Source organism: Leuresthes tenuis, unplaced genomic scaffold (assembly GCF_036924035.1).
Source record: "Leuresthes tenuis unplaced genomic scaffold, fLeuTen1.0.hap1 SCAF_11, whole genome shotgun sequence".
NCBI lineage: Eukaryota > Metazoa > Chordata > Actinopteri > Atheriniformes > Atherinopsidae > Leuresthes > Leuresthes tenuis.
The window spans coordinates 35,924,439-35,945,131 of NW_027325365.1; the positions used below are offsets into that span (position 1 = coordinate 35,924,439).

At 44.0% G+C, this 20,693-nt stretch overlaps 2 protein-coding genes across 3 annotated transcripts in view; one reads left to right on the plus strand and one right to left on the minus strand.

Annotated features, from left to right (window-relative positions):
* ugl (ureidoglycolate lyase) overlaps positions 1-14,109 on the minus strand; it is a 54,098-nt gene extending 39,989 nt beyond the window's left edge. Inside the window, exon 1 of one of the 2 annotated variants that reach the window (XM_072396313.1) lies at positions 14,053-14,109. The gene's annotated coding sequence lies outside the window, so the exon portion shown is untranslated. The remainder of the gene's footprint in view (positions 1-14,052) is intronic. The other variant, XM_072396312.1, reaches the window with a different exon arrangement.
* Positions 1-20,693, plus strand: part of naa15a (N-alpha-acetyltransferase 15, NatA auxiliary subunit a) — a 290,869-nt gene that overhangs the window by 71,591 nt on the left and 198,585 nt on the right. The window lies entirely within an intron of this gene.

A 20,693-nucleotide genomic window follows, 5' to 3' on the forward strand; every position in this document is an offset into this window, starting at 1 on the left:
ATGGTGTCAGAAGCGTGTTGAATCCCGTCATCGGACGGTCACTCGGAAGAAGTTGTCCGGTGAGTTGCGATAAATAAATAAATAAAACGACCCGCGAGTTGCGGTCGGTGCTAACAATGCTAACGCTAGCCTTCAGTTAGAAACTGAGTGCAGTATAGCTAGTCAGACAGACGGCGAGACACTATTAGAAAATATTGAAGAGCCGGAAGGGTGAGGGGAGGGGTCTTCTTCTCACACCCCTGCGTCCTGGTTGCTGCTCGGGGCGGGAGGGGCCAGGAGGATTAATTAATTGTTCTGCTGGTTCGGGGTCTGTGGTGGCTGGGGGGCTGCTGGTGCCCTGGTGTGCCCACTGCACTACACCCCAGCGAAGTTGAGGGAGGGAGGACGTGTGGATGTATGGGACATGAAAGTGTGTGTGGTAATGATTGGGCCTGGATCTGGGACTTGCTGTCGCCTGGCCTGCCTGTGCTTCTCCCGATGGGGGGGCGGCGGTGCCTCTCCCCGCTGCTCGCGACTTCACCCACCTGTGGGCATGTCTTGACTCCCAGGGCACTTGGCCTGGGGCGCTGGGGCAGGCGCTGACCCACTGTGTGGCTGTCTGGGGCGCTTGGCCCTCCCAGGTATTGGCTGGGCCTCTGCCGGGGGGTTTGGGGGCGCTCGGGCTCCTGGGGCCCGGGTCCAGTGCACGGCCCATGTCTGGGCGGCTGGGGCCTGGCGGGGTCGTGGGCTGTTGCCCCCGGCTCCCGGAGGGCCTCTGCCCTATGCTTATGGGGGCTCTGTCCGGGGGCTTCCTCTGCAGTCTTCTGGGTGGATGCGTGGTTGCCCCTGCGGTGGGCTTCCTGGGTTCTGTGCTCCATGGGGGCTGCTGGTGGTCTGGGTCTTGTGGCCCTCTCTGCCTGCTTCTGATTGCTTGGGGGGCCTGTGGATTGTGGCCCTGTACACTTATACACTCATAACTAAGCACGGTTATCATGTAGGTCCTGTGCCATGGGTGTTGCATGTTCTCACACACACACACACACATTCATTAGTCCAGTAGCATGCTCGCTAAGCAGTTGATGTATTATCATGTCGTCTCAGGTCATCTATATCCACAGCTGTGTTGTATGCGATTGCTGCTACTTGTGCTTGTTTTTGTTTGTTTGTGTGTTTGTTTTTTCTCTGCTTGTCTGCTTTCAGGTGCTCCTGGTGGTTCTAAGGCTGGATTCGCAACAGAGACCATGGATTGTTGTCTGTTTTGTTTTTTACAGGTGTAGCAGCTGGTTGTCTGGTTTTTGTTTCTATTTTTGTTCTGTTTCCTCTTCTTTCCTCTTATTCTTTCCTTGTCCCCCGGTCCGGTTCAGTTCTATTACATGTCATATATTGTCAACAGAAATAAATAAATGGGCGTCAAGGGGAGCTTTACATTTGTAAAACATCCCTTGGCAAAGCAAATCTGTTTGGCATCAAAGGTATTCAGACTACAGTTCTGCTGCCATAATGCTGAACAGGACAAGGGGAAAAAAAAAAAAAGACAGACGGCGAAGGGATGTATTGGAACGGGACGTTAAGAGACAACACAGAGGAGCCTGCTCAACAATACAGAGACAGAACAATGGAGTCACTTTTCTCCATAAGCCCGCCAGAAAACTTTGACTTCTAACTGGCCCAACCGGATTCGGCGGATTTACAGGTTCCGGGTGGCAGCCGGACTGGACAGTAAGGAAAAAGAATATCAAGTGAACTCATTAATTTATGCTATGGGCGATAAAGCTGATGATATTTTGGGCACACTAGGCTTAAGTGATGCAGATTCAAAGAAGTACAAGGCAGTAAAGGAAGCCTTTGATAAATACTTCATATTCAAATATAATGTAATTTATGAAAGAGCTCGTTTCAATAAGAGAAGCCAAGAACCAGGTGAATCGGCTGAAGCCTTCATCTCTGCAGTTTCTAAACTAGCGGAGCACTGTCAATACGGCCCTCTGCAGGAGGAAATGATCAGAGACAGGTCAGTGGTAGGGATAAGGCATCACGGCCTTTGTGAATGGTCAAGATATGACCTTCAAGTTGGATATGGGGCGGACGCAACAATGATCCCAGGTACTGTCTACTCCAAAGAGTGGCACGGACCACTCACCAAAGCAACAATTCCATTGTGTGGGCCCAGCAATGAACCTTTAAAAGGTAAGAGGTCAGTTCAACGGCGTCATGGAATATAAAGACAGAACAACAACACAACCAGTGTATGTGGTACAAAAGCTGGTTACTCCTCTGCTGGGTTTGCCAGCTATCTCAGACCTGAAGCTACTGCATCTAGTTGACAGTGTAAGAGAGCGAGAGGCAGACATGAAAAAACAGTACCCCAAGGTTTTCACAGGACTGGGCTGCCTAAAAGAGGAGTACAGAATTAAGTTGAAGGAAGACACCAAGCCCTACGCATTGTCACTTCCACGACGTGTGCCGCTACCGTTAAGCAACAAGGTTAAAGAGGAGCTTCAGAGAATGGAGAAGATGGGGGTGATCATGCCCATCGAAGAGGCTACAGATTGGTGTGCAGGCATGGTTGTGGCACCAAAGCCCAAAGGAAAGATCAGGATCTGCTCCGATATGACCCATCTGAATGAGTATATCTGCAAAGAAAGACATATATTGCCGACCGTCGATGAAACCCTGGCCAAGCTTGCAGGGGCAACCGTCTTTACAAAGCTGGATGCCACGGCCGGATTCTGGCAGATACCCCTACATCCACAATCAGTCCTGCTGACCACATTTATCACCCCTTTCGGGCGATGCTGTTACAAAGGACTGCCATTCGGGATTTCGTCAGCACCCGAACACTTGCAAAAGCGGCTAACACAGATGCTGACAGGGCTAGAAGGGACTGTATGTCATGCTGACGACATTCTTGTCTTTGGATCAACGTGTGAACAACATGACCACAGACTGCACAGAGTGTTGGCGTGGCTCAAGGAAAAAGGCCTAACGCTCAATAACAACAAGTGTCAGTTTGCAGTTGACATGGTCATGTTCCTGGGTCACATTGTCAGTTCAAGCGGCATTGAAGCAGACCCCGGCAAAATTAAGGCAATCAGAGAGGTGTCGACACCCAAAGATGCTGCTGATGTAAAAAGGTTTTGTGGGCATGGTCAACTACGTGGGAAAAATCTCTCAACGCATACCAGAGCTCACACAACCGCTACGAGACCTGCTCAAGACAGACACTGACTGGGTGTGGGGCTGTGCGCAGCAGAGAGTGTTTGATGAGCTGCGTAAAGAACTTAGCTCACCAACAGTGCTGGCACAGTACGGCCTGCACAGAGAGACAACAATTGCAGCAGATGCTTCCTCCTTTGGGCTGGGAGGAGTTTTGTCTCAGAAGCAGCTGTCTGGAGAATGGAGGCCAGTCGCCTTTATATCACGCAGCATGATGGACACTGAGCGCAGGTACGCCCAGATAGAAAAGGAGGCAGTCGCGCTTACCTGGGCGTGTGTGTGTTTTCAGTCTTACCTGATAGGGATGATAGCTCAAACCCCAGCTGGTCGAGGCGGATGGCCACCCTTCCTGAGTCTGGTTCTGCCAGAGGTTTCTTCCTGTTAAAAGGAAGTCGTTCCTTTCCAGTTGCCTCAGGCACGCTCAGGACGGGAGATTGGACTGAAGACAAGTTTCGGGGCAATCTGTTGGTTTCCTTAGCTAGGATATCAATTTTTGAATTGGCTCTATATGAATTAATTGAATTATTTTGAAATTAATTAATTGGATTTCATTGGATTATGATTACAATTAATTGAATTCCAATTAGCTTGAATTGGACTATATTATTTAAGTGCCTTGAGATGACAATTGTTGTAATTTGACGCTATATAAATAAAACTGAATTGAATTGAATTGAATTGAAACAAAGAGTGGAAAACTGTTCAAACTGTGCACGTGAGGCTCATGGTGCACCACAGCCGCTGATGACGACTCTGTTGCCTGACAGGCCATGGCAGCGTGTGGCAGCGGATCTTTTCCAGTGGGACAATGCCATGTACCTTGTGGTTGTTGACTATCAGTCACGCTATATTGAAGTAGCTAACCTTACATCCACCACCACAGCTCAGGTGACAGGAAAGATGAAGACTATTTTTGCCCATCATGAGGTCCCAGAGACCGTAGTCACAGACAACGGCCCTCAGTTCTCTGCAGCGGAGTTTGCAGCCTTCGCCAGAGACAATGATTTCACACACACAAGCAGCAGCCCCCGCCACCCTCAAAGTAACAGAGAGGCTGAGAGATCCATGAGAACAGTGAAATCTCTCCTGAAAAAGGGGGAGGATCCATACAAGGCTCCCATGGCTTACAGAGCCACTCCCTTGTCACACGGCTCATCCCCTGCACAGCTGCTGATGGGCCGCAACATCAGGACGCCTCTGCCTGTCAGCCAAGAGAAGCTACAGCCAGCATGGCCTGACCTCCAGGCTTTCAGACAGAAGGATCAGGACTTTAAAGAAAAACAGACCTCGTGGTTCAACAAACGACACAGCACAAAGACAAGACAAGATCTCAGACCAGGACAAAGGGTCTGGGTGAAAGACACAAAGGGGACTGTCAGTGGTCCAGCTTAGAAACCCAGGTCTTACAACATAGACCTGCCATCAGGAAGTCTCAGGAGAAACCGATCTCACATCAGGGTCGTTCCAGAGACTGCCAGAGAGACTAGATTGGGCCGGACCATAAGATCACCAAACAGAATGGATTTGTAGATGAGATAGAAAGCTGTGGTTTGTTTCACAGGGCAGAATAAACCTTGCACAGCTTGGGGACCCGGGTTGTCAACCCCGACCTCTAGATAGAAAAACAAACAAACAAAAAATTTTATTTACTTGAATATTTAGTGCTCAGGTTTACTATGTTTACTGTTCATGTTTATTAACAAATATGGTAAAACAAAATAAGTTCTTTTGAGAGTCTGACAGTTAGACTAAAGGGGGGAGATGTAGCGAGGGCAGATGAGTACCTGTTGAGTAGGGAACATATAAAGGGAAGGACATACAGGAGGTGGAGCAGATACTATAGGTGTGTGTATATGCAGAGTTGTAAATAAAGAGGACTGCAGACCGACAGATGTCTCCCGTCTAGAACTATATATAGACTGCCTGAACATGGCATGTTACAGAGAAGAGCAGCCTTCCCAGGCAACTTGAAAGTCCACGGAAAAACATCCACAACCAAGAAAAGCCCTGAGACAGCGGAACCGAGAGAAACTCACTTGGAATGGCTGCCATCCACCTGGTGTGTTCAACGCTGACTAACTGGGCTAAATGCCAACCTGTCATGTTCCATGGTTACTTTTTGCACATTGTCTTGTCACTTCCTTCCGTGTCACGTGTCTTAGTCTCTCCCTTGATGACCCCAAGTGTTTCCACCTGAATTTTCCTGCAAACTCATGTGTATATAGTTTACGTCTTCCCCTGTCTCGTTACCAGTGTGTTGTACGTTATAGTCTGCATTACTAGCCTCCGAAAACCATATTAGATCCTCTGTGTTCTAGTTTCCGACCTAGTGAATTTTCCGAATTTTGAATCTTGTATTCATTCCTGAAGTCGAGTGTTACTCCTTCAGTGTTTTGCTTTGTTGATATTTTTCAGTATCTCTGGTTACCTTGGATAAATTTCCATTGCCTGATTTTTGGTTTCCTCCTTTCGGAGAGTTTATTTTGTAATCGTTTTTGTAGTACCTCCATTTAGGGAGAGTTATTTTGATTATAGAATCAAAGTTTACAATTCTAGTTCCTCCTTTTGACAGAGAGTTTTCTTTGTTGCCTTTTTAGAAGAGAGCGTAAAATTTAAGTATTAAATTTTACAAGATTTTTTGTTTTCCTCCCTGAGTGAAGTTGATGTTATTTTTGATAAAGTTTTATATAGACATCCGTCTCTACTTTAATTATAGAGTTCAGTGTCATAGAGTGTTTCACAGTGTTTGTTTCACTGAACGGAGACCTGTTAAGACGTTTATTTATGATAAACTATCTTACTTTGAAACCTATCCTGCAAGTGTGTCCTGTGTCCTGCCAGTTTCTGCCAGTATACACTGGCCAGTATAGACGCAGCTGGATCAGGTAGTCTCGCTTCAGCTCTCGGTTCACAGGCCGCTCGCCTGTCGCTGCAGGAGGATCAGATGTCCTCCCTCAGTCGAGGAGTACAGAACCTGTCACAGAACCAGGACAAGTTCATGGCTGCTGTGACCGCTCAGCTCGGAGATCTCGCCAACCGGATCCAGCAGCTGTCCAATAACGGCAACATGGGGCCGATGGAGGCTGCAGTTCCAGTGGTTGCTCCCGCTCCCACTGCTATCCACGCCAGCCCAAGACTTCGTCTGGCTAGTCCAGTACGTTATTCAGGCGAACCCGGACGCTGTAAGACATTTTTGACAGAGTGTGATATGCACTTTGAGTTCTCTCCTCAGGATTTCCTCACAGATCGAGCAAAAGTGGGGTTCATCATCTCAAACCTGGGTGGACGAGCATAAACGAGGGCTACAGCCGAGTGGGGGTGCAACTCTAGAATCTGCCAGACACTCCAAGGATTTCAGCAGGCTATTCATCGGACCTTCGATCCCGTCGGCACCAATCGAGAGCCAGGCAGCTCTGCAGACTACGCCAGGGGAAGGACACCGTCAACGACTACGCCATTCGCTTCCGCACCTTGGCAGCAGAGAGTGACTGGAACACTAAATCTTCATATGATACATTTTTTAAAGGTTTGACTGATTCTATTCTAGAAAGACTTCCCATAGATCTTCCTTTAGATCTCCATTCGCTGATCACTTTGGTGATCCGCATGGACGTGGGGGAGCGAGCAGCTTCCGACCTCACGCCACCACATCGTGGAGATTCCCGACACGACTAGCTCCAGAACAAGATTGACCAGCTCCGGAACCACAGATCGAGGAGCCCATGCAGATGGGTCAGCCCGACTCCCTCCGGAGGAGCGTCAAAGATGCAAGAGAGAGGGTCGATCCTTGTACTGTCGAGAGCTAAGACATCTTGTCACCACTTGTCCCACAAGACTCAGACGGGTTCCTCAGGACACCACACCTGTCGTACCTACCAACCGCACACTAACCCCCATCCAGGTAAAACACCACACTCGCACGATCACCATGGAGGCACTCATTGACTCCGGGGCAGATGAGAGCCTCATGGATGAGAAGTTAGCAAGAAAACTAGGATTAGCCACCAAGAGACTTGAGAGGCCCGTAAAGGCCAGTTCCCTGAACGTGAAGGAATTGTTTGTTATTACTCATGCCACAGAACCAGTCTCCTTACACATAGGAGAACATAAAGCACTCATCACGTTCTATTTATATCATTCCGACACACACACATTAGTGTTGGGATATCCGTGGCTCATTAAACACAACCTGCACATCAACTGGTCCACTGGTCGTGTCACGGAGTGGGGCAGGGGGTGCCAGGGGAAGTGTCTGCAGGAAAAAACAACCTCATCCACCAGGTTTAACACTATCTCTGCTCATTCCACCCCATTTTCGCAGTACCCGGCATCCGGCAGAAATATAAAACAGGTTCAGCATCCAACATTGAGAAATCAACACTGAATAAACGTTTAATTTTCAATCGAAGACGTCGCTGACATTTCAGTCGCAAAATGAATTTTGACTCAACCCTACCAGTGGAAATGGATTGACAACCGGGACTGACTGAGTTAACCAAAATTAAACTTTGATTCATGTTTCCTTGCTATCTGAGTGGTACGCTGGGCTGCAATAAAAATATCTCCACATTAAAATGCTTTTTTTTCTCAGTCATCTACCACTTAAACTGCTCTCCACCTACATTTTTAGCTTGATGTGCTCCTCTTCCAGTGACTGATGTGACTGACTTACTCACTAACGGTAGCTGTAACATCAAAGTACGACATCTGTGTGGTAGTTACCATAGTGACAGTGCATGTTGTTGATGACGTGCAGCACGTATGCCCAAATTGAGCCACTGTTTTATTAAACAGTCGCGCTACTCTTGGCTCTTCAAATATAAAATCACTCTGCTACATGCTTCATGTGTCAATGTCTGAGTAACAATTGTCAGAGTCGATCAGAGTGGTGTCCCTAGCAACAGTCTACATAGCAACGGTCTAATGTAGTTAGTAGTGAGTGCTAGACATGCTGAAGCTATTTGCAACCTTCTTCGATTTTGCGTCGTTGTACGTCCTTTGTACATCCAGTATTGTACATCCTTTTTTAACAACTTGAAATATTTCATGTCATTACATTGATAGTATTCAAGTAACATAAAAGTTGGCAACCTAGCTCACTTAGTTGGCAAACAATAACAAAGTAAACAAACAAGTAAATAACATGGTTAGCTATCTAACGTTAACTCCCACGTGGGTAACTGTAAATAACAAGGTCAGTTAGCCAACTCTTATGTGGCTAACTATGTGGTTAACTCTCAATTGCTTCATCTGTGAAGGCCCGGAGATGCCAGCTCAGAGGCTCACGCATGCAACTCCTAAAGGCTACTCTTCTTTTATGGAACATGCAGAAGCAGTTGGAAATGCTATGATTTTGGAATGTATGAAAGAGGCTCAAAATGTAGGAGGACTCAGGTATCACATAAAGTGCAAAAATGATTTGTACAACAAGTTTGTGGAGGTCACCACAAAGTCAGCCATGCATCAAAAGGACAGAAAGAGTCAGCAAAGATGAAGAGAAGACACACTTGCTCTGAGTTCAGTGAATCTACTGTATGCAGTTCTACAAGTTCTCAGCCTATTCAGCTTCTGTACAAGAATATATGCATTCTTTGCAACCAACCCGCCCATCTCTACATAAATAACCCAGAGGCTGCCAGAAAGAGATATAGAGTGCCGGATAATTTGACTGCAGATAGACTAAAGAAAAGCTTGGTGAAGACAGCACGGAGTTGTGGGAACGATTGGAGGACTGACGTTGTTGGAATCCTGGATGGGATCAATGACTTCATGGCAGAGGAAACTCTGTATCATTTGCTCTGCAAAGTTCTTTTTGAGACAGGTAGTCATTACAGGACAGAAGAAAATTGATGAAGAGCGAGAAGCTGCTTTTAATGAACTCTGTGAATGGTTAGACTCATAACTTGAGCATTTGGTGATGACACTTGACCAAGTTCATGAAAGCTGCAACAGTTTGATCAGTCACTAGATAAGGGCCTCTCTTATTCAAAGAAATGGCTAAAGAAGAAACTTGAAGCGAAATACCATGACACATTGTATTTCACATCACAGGAGAGAAGGGCAGCTGTGCTCTGCCTCAAAGATAACACTAGCGACATTCTGCGAAAGCATCATGCTAATCTTGAGCTTGGAGTTGAGAAGACTCAGATCATAAAGACTGCACTAAAATTCATATGCAACGACAGTGCCATGATCCAAAGTCATACCCCACTGCACACAGCATGACTGATATCCATAGTCAGCTGGCACTATTTCCTTAGAGCCTTCAGATGTTCTTGAAACCGATAGTGAAGACAGATGAAAGAGTAGCTGTTTGGGGGCAGAACTTTATAAAGGCCTCTTCGCCTCGGTCAGGAGTATTGCCATACCAGATGGGGCTTGCCATACAACTGGATCATAGATTTGGGTCAAAATGGATGCTCCACAAGTTACACCAGCTGGGATACACTGAGTCTTACTCAGAGACACAGAACTACAAATACTGCTTCATCAATGACAGAAGCAGAGACGGCATCTCTGATACTTTTAGTGCTCTTGATACCATTGTTGAAGAAACTGATGATCAGAAAGATGATGAAGTTGAGGTTGATGCTTTTCTTGAGCATCTATCAGATAAGACAGCTAGTGAAAGTAAAATTTGGAGTGACGAGGTGGTCTCCATGGAGGTTGGGGAAAGAAGCAATGCAGTCACTCAATTTGTTGGAGACTATATAGATTTAAACATGGTTTCTATTCTATTCACCTTGGATCCTTGAGTAATATCATGGAGGATTCTGGACTACTAGAGCTGATCCAGCTGATCTATCCAGGTAGTACGACAGCCAACCACATCCTGGATGGAGGATGAGAAAACACCTCCTGATTGATGCAGCTACCTATGTGCACATCGTGAAACGTGCCTTCACTCAGGAGGAGCTTGGTGAAATGACGACCTTGATGGAGAAGGTAGCTGATGGGAAAATGGGAGCCAGACACACAGATCCAGTTGCTGTAGTGTTTGAACGGAGGTTTGAAGAAATCTTCAAAAGACTTGCCAAAGGAGGAAGAACGCCTGCACTCTGGGTGCAGTACCACTACATGGTAGATGTCATCAAGATCTTCATCAGAACTGAACGGCTTGCAGACCACAATGGGCACCTGTCCTGCATTATCACCAGGATGCTAGACATCTTTGCAGCTGCGGGGCATCATAAATACACCAAGGGGGCATGGCTGTACTGTCAACTCATGAAGCAACTCGAAACTTTGCCTGCTTACAAGGAAACCTTTAAAAGTTTTACTGCCCATGGGAACCATGTTGTCCGTTACTCTAGCCATGATTGGTCTGGCACCTGGTGGGACATCTGTATTGAGCAGACATTAATGAAAGCAGCCAGGTCAGAAGGTGGACTGAACAGAGGGAGGATGAGAAATAGTGATTCTGGTCACAGGTGCTGGGTGCGTACCCTCAACCACTTCTCCAATGTCGACCAGTGCATGGAGGAAGGTGTCAAGAAACACTCCACACTCTGTCCACTCCACAGAGACCTTGCCAAAACACAAATGAAGCGAGATGCTGAAGCTATTGAACTTGTCCTCAAATGGTTTGAGGAGATTAACCCATTTGACCAAGAGTTGCTTGTGTCTTTCTCAACAGGATTCACAAGCACAAGAGATGACCCAGTTAATGCAGAGAGAGCAGCTGAAGTTGGGAGCGAGATGCAGATAAAGCTGGATGGACGGTCAGCCACATCAACCATGGAGGTGAAGTTGAAGGTACAAGCCCTGTCATCACTCAGAAAGATTCCCAAGGTCAATGAAAAGAAGATTCACCTTGACTCACTCAAGTTGTTCAACTGACTGATCATTTTGGCCCAGCGGGCTATGACAGTTGAGACGAGCTTACACTATGAGCTGACTTCCTTCCTATTGTCCCTGTTCAGCAACAAAAATCAGAAAATGAACAAGGCAAACAAGGCAGGCTTTTCCAAGACTTGCCTGAAGGATTTAATTGATCTGCTTGACCTCACTAACCAACCCTCTTCCACTCTGGTGGTTGATGGTGGATGGCTTCTCTATATGGTTTAGTGGGAACAAAGTCAGAGTTGACAGGAGATTGCCAACAGTTACCTGAGATACTTGCAGGGTCTTGGCTGTTGCTCTCAGAAGATCATTGTGGTCTTTGATGGCTATAGCAGATCGCCAAAAGATCATGACCACATCAGACATACCAAGAAGTCATGCTGTGATCTCCAGATTCGACCAGATCTGATACACTGGACACCAAGAGCAAAGTTCTTGGACAACACTCATAACAAGAATGAGCTCATCCACTTCCTCTCTTCAACATTTCTAAAACTTCACATCACTGTTGAGCAGTGTGACAATGATGCTGCCACTTCGATTGTGAGAGAGGCATTGGCTGCTGCTAGAGATGGCTCTGTTGAGGTCAGTAACATTAGTGTACATATTTTACTTTCATCAGCTATGATTACTTTGAAAAGAAGAGTATTCACATTGTATAATAACTTGACAATGGTTATCTGTTTTTGCATAGTTCAACACACTTGCATATCTTGTTCTATTTTCAGGTGCAGGCAGAAGATACAGATGTGCTGGTAATGCTGGTGCACCATAGCTCACGCACAAACCATCCGATCTACTTGACCACATCTAAGGACTCCTATGAAGTCAGGAGGATCCGAGAAGTTCTCTCTGAAAGACCTGCTCTTTTGTCATGCCTTCACTGGTTGTGATACGGCCATGGGAAAACAGCTCTATTTGACAGGTTGTTGTAATAATAATGATAATGATAATAATAATAATAATAATAATAATAATGATAATAATAATAATAATAATAATAATAATAATAATAATAATAATGATAATAATAATAATAACACTTTTTATTTCTATTACACTTTGCATTTGAAACAAATATCAAAGTGTATTTTTTTTTGCAGGTTTTGTGCAGGGGATATTAATGAACACATGGACATCTTCCTTGACACACAGGCTTCTAAGGATGCAGTGATTCAAGCTGGTAGAGTCATCTTTCAGTGCATTTACCATGCACCAGGTACCCGTTTGGGTTCAATTCGATACAGCATGTTGTCACAGAAAGCGGCAGCTGGGGTGATCAAACCAGAATCCGTCTCCAACAGAGGGTGCAGCTGCACAGCACTCTCTCTCTGTGCATATAAACAAACCCGGGACTGGATCCTTCGTAAGGATGGATCCAGTCCATGATATTACATGATATTACACACCTTCCTAAACACAACTGTGAAGAAATGTATTGGTAAGGATTTAGTTCCCAGATTTTCATATGTTGCCCTCATTATTATAACCCCTCCCAGATTGATGGGCAGCAACAGTTGCTTCTCTAAGATCATTGCTGATGTCTTTCCTCCTTGGCATTGTGTGAACATGCACCTGAATGCTCCAGACCAACAAACTGACAAAATTTCTGCTTTTATAGAGGTGCTCACACTCACTGATGATCAAATACTGGCTGCTACTTACCCTCTTAGTTCCTGTTCGCTTAGTTTTTCACACATTCTGAATTTTGTCTATGGCCTGATATTTAAAACATTAGGCGTTAAATAGTGTGTACCTAATTAGCAAGTGACTGTAAGTAAACAAATACAAAGAAGCTGATTAGACAAAACATAAATGATATCGTAACATATTTGTTTAGAGGTGGTGCAGTGGTTAGCACTGTCACCTCACAGCAAGAGAGTTCCAGGTTTGAATCCCAACTGGGCCTTTCTGTGTGGAGTTTGCATGTTGGTTCTCTCTGGGTGCTTCAGCTTCTTCCCATCATCCAAAAACATGCATGTTAGGTTAATTGTTGACTTTAAATTGACCCTGGGAGTAAGTGTGAGTGTGCATGGTTGTGTGTCTCCTGTGGCTCTGTGATGGACTGGCAACCTGTCGAGGTGTACCCTGCCATAAATTGGAATAAACGGGTAAAGAAAATGGATGGCTTTTAAAGAAGTTTTTAGTGGTTGTAGTTGTGTAACAATATAGCAGTAATAAATGTGTTGTGACCTATTATTCTTTACATATATTTATTTAATATTTTTGAAGTTCTGTTTGTAGCATGCACATTTAGTTGAATTTTGCATGTTGAATTTTGCTGTTTTTTTTTCTTTTACCGGTGCTGGGGAGCCTTCTGGAGCAGCAATGTGGCATATATGAAGAGCTGAATGGGCTACACCATGAATTGCTGCATCATGGGGGGAAATGCATTTATTTAATTTTTTGATTAGAATTAGTTTAACAGTTACTTTAAACTAATAGTTTACGTTCTTTGTTAGATTATCTGTTTCCCTTTATGTGTTTGTTGTGTGTTAGGTCAGTTGAACAGTTAGTTTGGAGTTACTTTGTTGGTTAAGTTGCAGTAATGATAAGTTCAGTTTTGTTAATTAGCCCTTTTTTAAGAGCCCTGTGTAGTTAGATGATTTGGTGTGTTTTGCATTTCTTTTGGGTAAATAAAACCTATTTTTCTGGAAACTTACTGTGTCCTCACGTGTAACCGGCTCGGTCCCTCACACTAACTAACTAACAGTTGCTGTCATCACTGGTTCATCTCCAGGTTAATTGATGACCGACACAGCTGCTAATTATTTTTTGTTCACAGACAAATTGTTTTAGCTCTACAGAAGACAGTTTGCCGGTTGTCTCTGTGCCACTTTCATGACAAAAACATGTCAGACTCTCTTTTACTACTGCAGTGAAACAGATCAAACCCTGTTGTGTGACACACTTTTAAAGCTGCCGTACACAGCAGTTATGTCAGACATAATGCTGCCTCATTTAAAGCCAATTATTCCTATTTAACTGAAAATAAAATAGAACAGTGATACTCACAAAAGCCCCGTCAGGTGTGTTCACTCCACAGATGTGGACTTTGAATGTTTACTCATTCGGACCCTGTTTGAACAGGAAGGTGTTTGTTTCAAGGGAAGTTTAAAGTCCCATGTGGAAATGTTTGAGGCTAAACACTGTCATCAGTCATTCTATCAAATTATGTCTCGAAGAATAAACAGAATTAGAATTGATCAAATGTAGATAAAATTTAGCTTAACTTGGACCCACTAATCCTCTGAATGTTTTTGCTGTACTGCTGACAGGCACAGCCATGAGACAATGAAAAAGGAAACTACACATATCTGCAACTCAGAGCAGCCGCAGCAGTGAGGAGGAATCAGTGGAATATTCAAACCTGTTGCTTTTTTAATTTCTTTGTTTAAAAAGATAAGATAAGATAAGAACTTTATTGATCCCGCAGGAAATTGTTGTGCCAGTGCTTCAATACAGATAACAAGTAATCACACAAAACAAAGTAATATAGAGAAAAATAACAGAGTACAAATGTAACAAGTATAAATAAACAATATACAACAAATAAGGTGCGGATAGGAGGTTAGAAAGTTTACTGTAGTGCAGAATTAAGTGTTATTGTCCAATGTAGAAAAAGGGGAGGAGTTGAAAAGTTTGATAGCCACAGGGAGGAAGGATTTCCTGTGGTGTTCTGTGGAGCACCTCAGAGGTCTCAGTCTACGACTGAAGGTGTTGCGGTAGGAGCCCAGTGTGGCATGTAGGGGGTGTGTCCTATTGTTCAAGATGCTGAGCAGTTTCCTCAGCGTCCTCTGCTCAGACACCTCTGCCAGAGACTGCAGCTCCACTCTCAGGACAGAGCCAACCCTCCCGATGAGCTTGTTGAGCCTGTTGGCATCAGCTGTCTTTACCCTACTGCCCCAGCACACCACATCGTAGAAGAAGACGCTGGAGACCACAGAGTGATAAACCATCTGCAGCATGGTCCTGCAGACGTTGAATGACCTGAGTCTCCTTCGGAGAAAAAGGCAAATTTGCCCTTTCTTATTGAGGGCATTGGTGTTGGGCTTCCAGTCCAGTTTACTGTCTATGTTGTCTACAGGTACCTGTAGCAGTCCACAGTATCCACTTCAGTACCCTTGATGATGATAGGATTGGGGGAGAGGAGTGTTCTCTTCTTCCTGAAGTCTACCCACAGCTCTTTAGTTTTTCCTATATTGAGTTGCAGGTGGTTCTGTCCACACCACTCCACAAAGCTGTTCACCAGATCTCTGTATTCAGCTTCCTGGTCACCGGTGATGCAGCCCACAATGGCAGAGTCATCCGAGAACGTCTGCAGATGGCATGATTGAGAGCTGTACCTGTAGTCTGAGGTATAAAGTGTGAACAGAAAGGACGAAAGGACCGTCCCTTGAGGAGCCCCTGTGCTGCTCAGTATAGTGTCCAAGGTGGTGTTCTGCAGCCTCACATACTGCGGCCGACCTGTGAGGTAGTCCCCAATCCAGGTGACCAGCGACACACTGGAAAAGTCGAAGAACATGACTCTTACAGTGCTACCTGCCCTGTCCAGGTGCGTGTAGGCTCTGTGCAGTAGGAAGATGATGGCATCGTCAGCTCCAATATGTGGCTGGTATGCGAACTGCAGCATCTTACATCTATCATACTGCAGTGACGGCTAGAGGATTATAGTTTAGAAAATGAAATAAGAGTAATATTAAAACTGCAAGCAGCGTTTATTGGGCCGAGCACGTGCGCACATTAGGGTAGGTGTTGGATGCCGGCCGACGCGAATTGCACAGCGCAGCTGTCCGTCAAGTGTAGAGCAGGCTGTGAGAATCCCATGTATATGAACACATCATCATCAGGGTTTTTGAAAATTCGTAGGGGGCGCCACTGAGGCATTTAGCTCCGGCCACACACAATATTCTTTACATATGTACTAGGTTGTCAGCGTGGACGTCTGCGCCAAGTTTCATGACCTTGTGATGATGATATGGCTTTCAACCCACAGACGCCATGACACGATCTTCAACGCCTGGCCACAGACACATTCTTCGGACTTTTAATCCCCGATGACTGAAAAGTAACCTGACCTGAAGTTAGAAACCGTTATAGATTTGTAGGATGAGTTTGACCATATGCAAGCTGTGGAAACAAAGTGACGTTTCCAACCACCAGCACGTGGCGCTATAGGTGAGTGTCAGTATGCGCATATGTACACAGTCAGGGAAGAGTCCCGGGCAAGCCTATGAAGTTTGGTGAAGATTGGACAATGTATGTCCTGTGGACCCGGCGCCGTGATGTCCCAGGGCCTTTTTGTGGGCCGAAGGCATGACGAAGGCGTGTAGGGAATTTCGTCCGACTACGCAAAAATTAGCCCCACGGCAGGGTTATTTAGTAAATAAATAGGGGGCGCGACTGAGCAATTATGACACAACTACAGCAAAACGTCATGGCGCACCAGGCCTGACGTGCATGGAAAAATTGGTGAGTTTTGGTGCACGGGAAAGCACCGAAAAATGCGATCAATGTGTAAAGAATAATAATGCCTTCAGATACAATCGGGTCTTCGCTGCCTTGCAGCTCGGGCCTTAATTATCAGAGTTGGTTCCCTTTTCCTTTCAGTGATTTAGTGACGTTCTTGCTTGTTAAGGATATTTTGAAGCTCAAAGAATAGGTCTTGAAAAGATTGTGTGTGGAGACATTAATCTATAGATTAAACAAGTAATTGAACAAACAAAAAAATAAGTTTTGATATAATTGAACGTTTGTTATTGGTTGAGCCCAAACGTGACAGTTTGATGTTTGACAGTTTTGGTAGAGATGTACATCCAGTATAAACGTCACAGTGTGTGTTAGCACTCTAAAATGAACTATTTTACTTTATGTTGCCACAAACACCCTGATCCACCAGCTATGTGCTTCAGCCACTTTGGAAAAAGTGTTACATAAGCTTTTAGTTCCACAATATTCAACGGAAGGTGGTAGAGGAAAGCTGACTTCCGGGGAAGGATAGTTTGGTGGAGTGCGGTAAATTAAAAAAAAATAACACGAGAGGAAAAAGTGAAATAAGGAGTGTTTAACATCATCAATAGAGTGTAGAAGGTAGGTAGAAAAGTAACTTACGGAGAGTAGAGTGGGGATATCGGCCGACGGCCTGTACAGGTCCGGTAGCGATATCCGAGCGCTACTTTCTGTAAGGGGGTGTAAAATGGAGGGGGATAGAAAGAGTTGTAACAATACGGAGATGAGTGAAGAGGAGTTTGAGATTGATAAAGAGGGTGGTGAGTGGGAGCAAGTAGGGAGAGGAGGAAGGGGGAAAGTGGGAGAAAGAGAAAGAAAGAAGATAAAGATAGCGTAGAAGACACGGAGAGTGAGGGACAGGAAGATGAGGAAAGGAATAGGAAGAAGGGAAACTTTAATGTAGGAGTGAGATTTGAAGGTGAAGGGGGAGTAAAAAAAATGGATCCATTAAAAATTACAAAAATAATCAGAACACAAGTAGGAGAAGTCAAATACGCTAAAGTGTTAGGAGATGGAAACTTGCTAATCGGGTGCAACACAGATACACAAGTGGAAAAAGCTCGGAAAATGGTGAGTGTAGGAAAAATGAAAGTTACAAAAACGGTGAGAGTTGGAGAGCAGAGAAGTTTTGGATGTAAGGGAGTGATAACAGGGGTTCCCCTTGGAATCAGTATGAAAGTTGTAATAGAAAACATGAGAGTAAGAAATACAACAGTTAAAGATGTTAAAAGAATGACAAGAGGGCCTGAGAAAAAAGAATCTGAAACAGTGGTTATAGAATTCGATGCAAAAACGATCCCAAAAGAAATTTATTTTGGATTTATGAAGTATAGTGTTAGAGAATTTGTCCCAAAACCAATGAGGTGCTTTAACTGTCAAGAGTACGGACATATTGCCAGCAGGTGCACTGGGAAAAGAAGGTGTGCAAGGTGTGGAGGGGACCATGAATATGGGAAATGTGGGACAGGTGTGAAACCAAAATGCTGTAACTGTGGAGGAGAACATAATGTAGCATACTGGGGATGTGAGGCTATGAAGAAAAAGATAACAGTGCAGCGGATGAAAGTGAATGAGAAAATATCGTATGCTGAAGCTGCCAGGAGAGCGGGAAAGGAGAATGATAAGCAGAAGCATAGAGAGAAACAAGTGGTGACGGATGTTGGGCAAGAAATTGAAAAGAAAATGGTGGAGGAGAAAAAAAGATTGGTGACATTCATAGCAGGGGTCATAAATGTGACTGCAGATGTTAAATCCAAAACAGAAAGAATACAGATCATAGTCAAAGCAGCAGTGCATCATCTGGGTATGAGAGGGATACGATGGGAAGAAGTGAGAGATTAGTTAAGTGTTCAGGCCAGTCAAGATTCATCATGTATTTGATAGTAATAATAATAATGATAATCCTTCAATGGAATGCAAGAAGTCTAATTGCTAATGGTCAGGAATTTAAACAATTCATATATAGTCAGCAGGAAAAACCAGACATATTGTGCATACAGGAATCATGGTTAAAACCAAATTTAGATTTTATTATCACAGGATAGAAGGGACAGGGAAGAAGGGGTAGGAGGTGGGTGTGTCACGTTTGTTAAAGAGGGAATTCCTTACAGGGTTATCGATATAGGAGTTGAGATGGAGACTATTATAATAGAAATATGGATAGGGAAGAGAAAGTTGGCAATAATACATTTTTATAACCCATGCAGGAAGTTGGATATAAAGAAACTGGAAGAAATGGGGGGCAAGAGCAATGGAAATACAGTGTGGTGTGGAGATTTTAATGCTCATAATACATTGTGGGGGAGTGAGAAAAATGACAGTAATGTTAGATGGACAGAATCTGGTTTGTGTGAATGATGGAAGAGGGACAAGGATAGATGTAAATACTGGGAAGGAGTCGGCTATAGACCTGACAATAGTGACCAATGTATTAGCACCACTGTGTGACTGGAATGTGTATCAAAAAGGGACCATAGGAAGTGATCACTACCCTATATATAATAAAATAAATATAGAGACAGTACAGGACACGGAGAGAGTAGGGGGAAGATGGATCTTAGAAAAAGCAAATTGGATAGAGTTTACAAAGGGAAGTGAAAAAAATCTGGATCGGGTTAATGATAATGTGGAGGTGGAAATGATGGAGAGAGACATAAAGCAGGGGATCATATCAGCAGCAAACAGATGTATACCTAAAAGTTCAGGGAGAAAGAAAAACAAGTTAGTACCATGGTGGGATGAAAAATGTAAACAAGCAATAAAGAGTAGAAATAAAGCGTTTAAGTTAGTTAAAAGATACCATAACTTTCAACACATGATTCAGTATAAGCAAGCACAAGCAATGGTAAGGAAAACAATAAGACAAGCAAAGAGGTCGTATTGGAGGAAATTCTGTGGATCAATGGGGAGCAAAACTAAGATAGGAGAAGTATGGGGAATGTTGAGGAAAATGGGAGGGGATAGGAAGGATTGGACTTATCCAGTCCTGAGTTCTGGAGAGGAAGTGGCTATAACTAATAAAGAAAAGGCGGAATTAATGGTTAAAACTTTTGTTGCGGTGCACAGTTCAAATAATTTAACTGAGGAGGGAAGAAATGGAAGGAAGAAAAAGAGAGACGAAAACAGGGAGGTGTTAAAAAGAAAGGAAAGTAGAGAAAACGAATTAGATGTCCCATTTACAAGTAGAGAAATTAAACGAGCAATAGAGAATACAAGAAGGAGTGCGTCAGGCAAAGATGGGATATGTTCCACTATGATCAAACATTTAAGTGAGGGGGGATTAACAAAGATATTATCATTATTCAATACAGTCTGGAAAGAGGGGAAAGTACCACGAAGTTGGAAGGAGGCAATAATAGTACCAATTAGGAAGCCGGGGAAAGATCATAGTAAGACAATAAATTACAGGCCCATAGCACTAACATCCCATATAGGTAAGATAATGGAAAGAATGATAAATTAAAGAATGATGTATTATATAGAAATAAGGGGATTGGTAACTAGACATCAGGGTGGGTTTAGAAGAGGTCGGAGCACTATTGATCCAGTAGTATGCATTGAAGATGATATAAGAAAAGCACAAGTAAATAAAAAAACGGTGGCAGCAGTGTTTTTTGATGTGGAAAAGGCATATGACATGTTGTGGAGAGAGGGATTGCTAATTAAAATGCATCGAATGGGAATTGAGGGAAACATTTTTAACCGGACTATGGATTTTTTTAAAGGAAAGAGTTATACAAGTTAAAATAGGGTCGGAGGTGTCAGAGAGCTATGTGGTAGAGAATGGCACACCGCAGGGGAGTGTGATAAGTCCAACGCTATTTACAATAATGATAAACGATATATTCAACAGTATACCAGCAGGAATGGGAAGATCTTTGTTTGCAGATGATGGGGCATTATGGAAGAGGGGAGGCAACATAGATCACATAGTTAAGAAACTACAGGAAGGGATAGATCAAGTGGAGAAATGGGGAGAAGAGTGGGGTTTTACATTTTCAGTGGAGAAAAGTAAAGTAATGTTCTTCTCAAAAAAGAAAATTAGTGAAAATAAAAAGTTAAACTTGTATAGAAAGAACTTAGAGAGAGTAAGAAGCTTTCGATTCTTAGGAATGATAATGGATTCTAGATTAACATGGAGGGAGCAT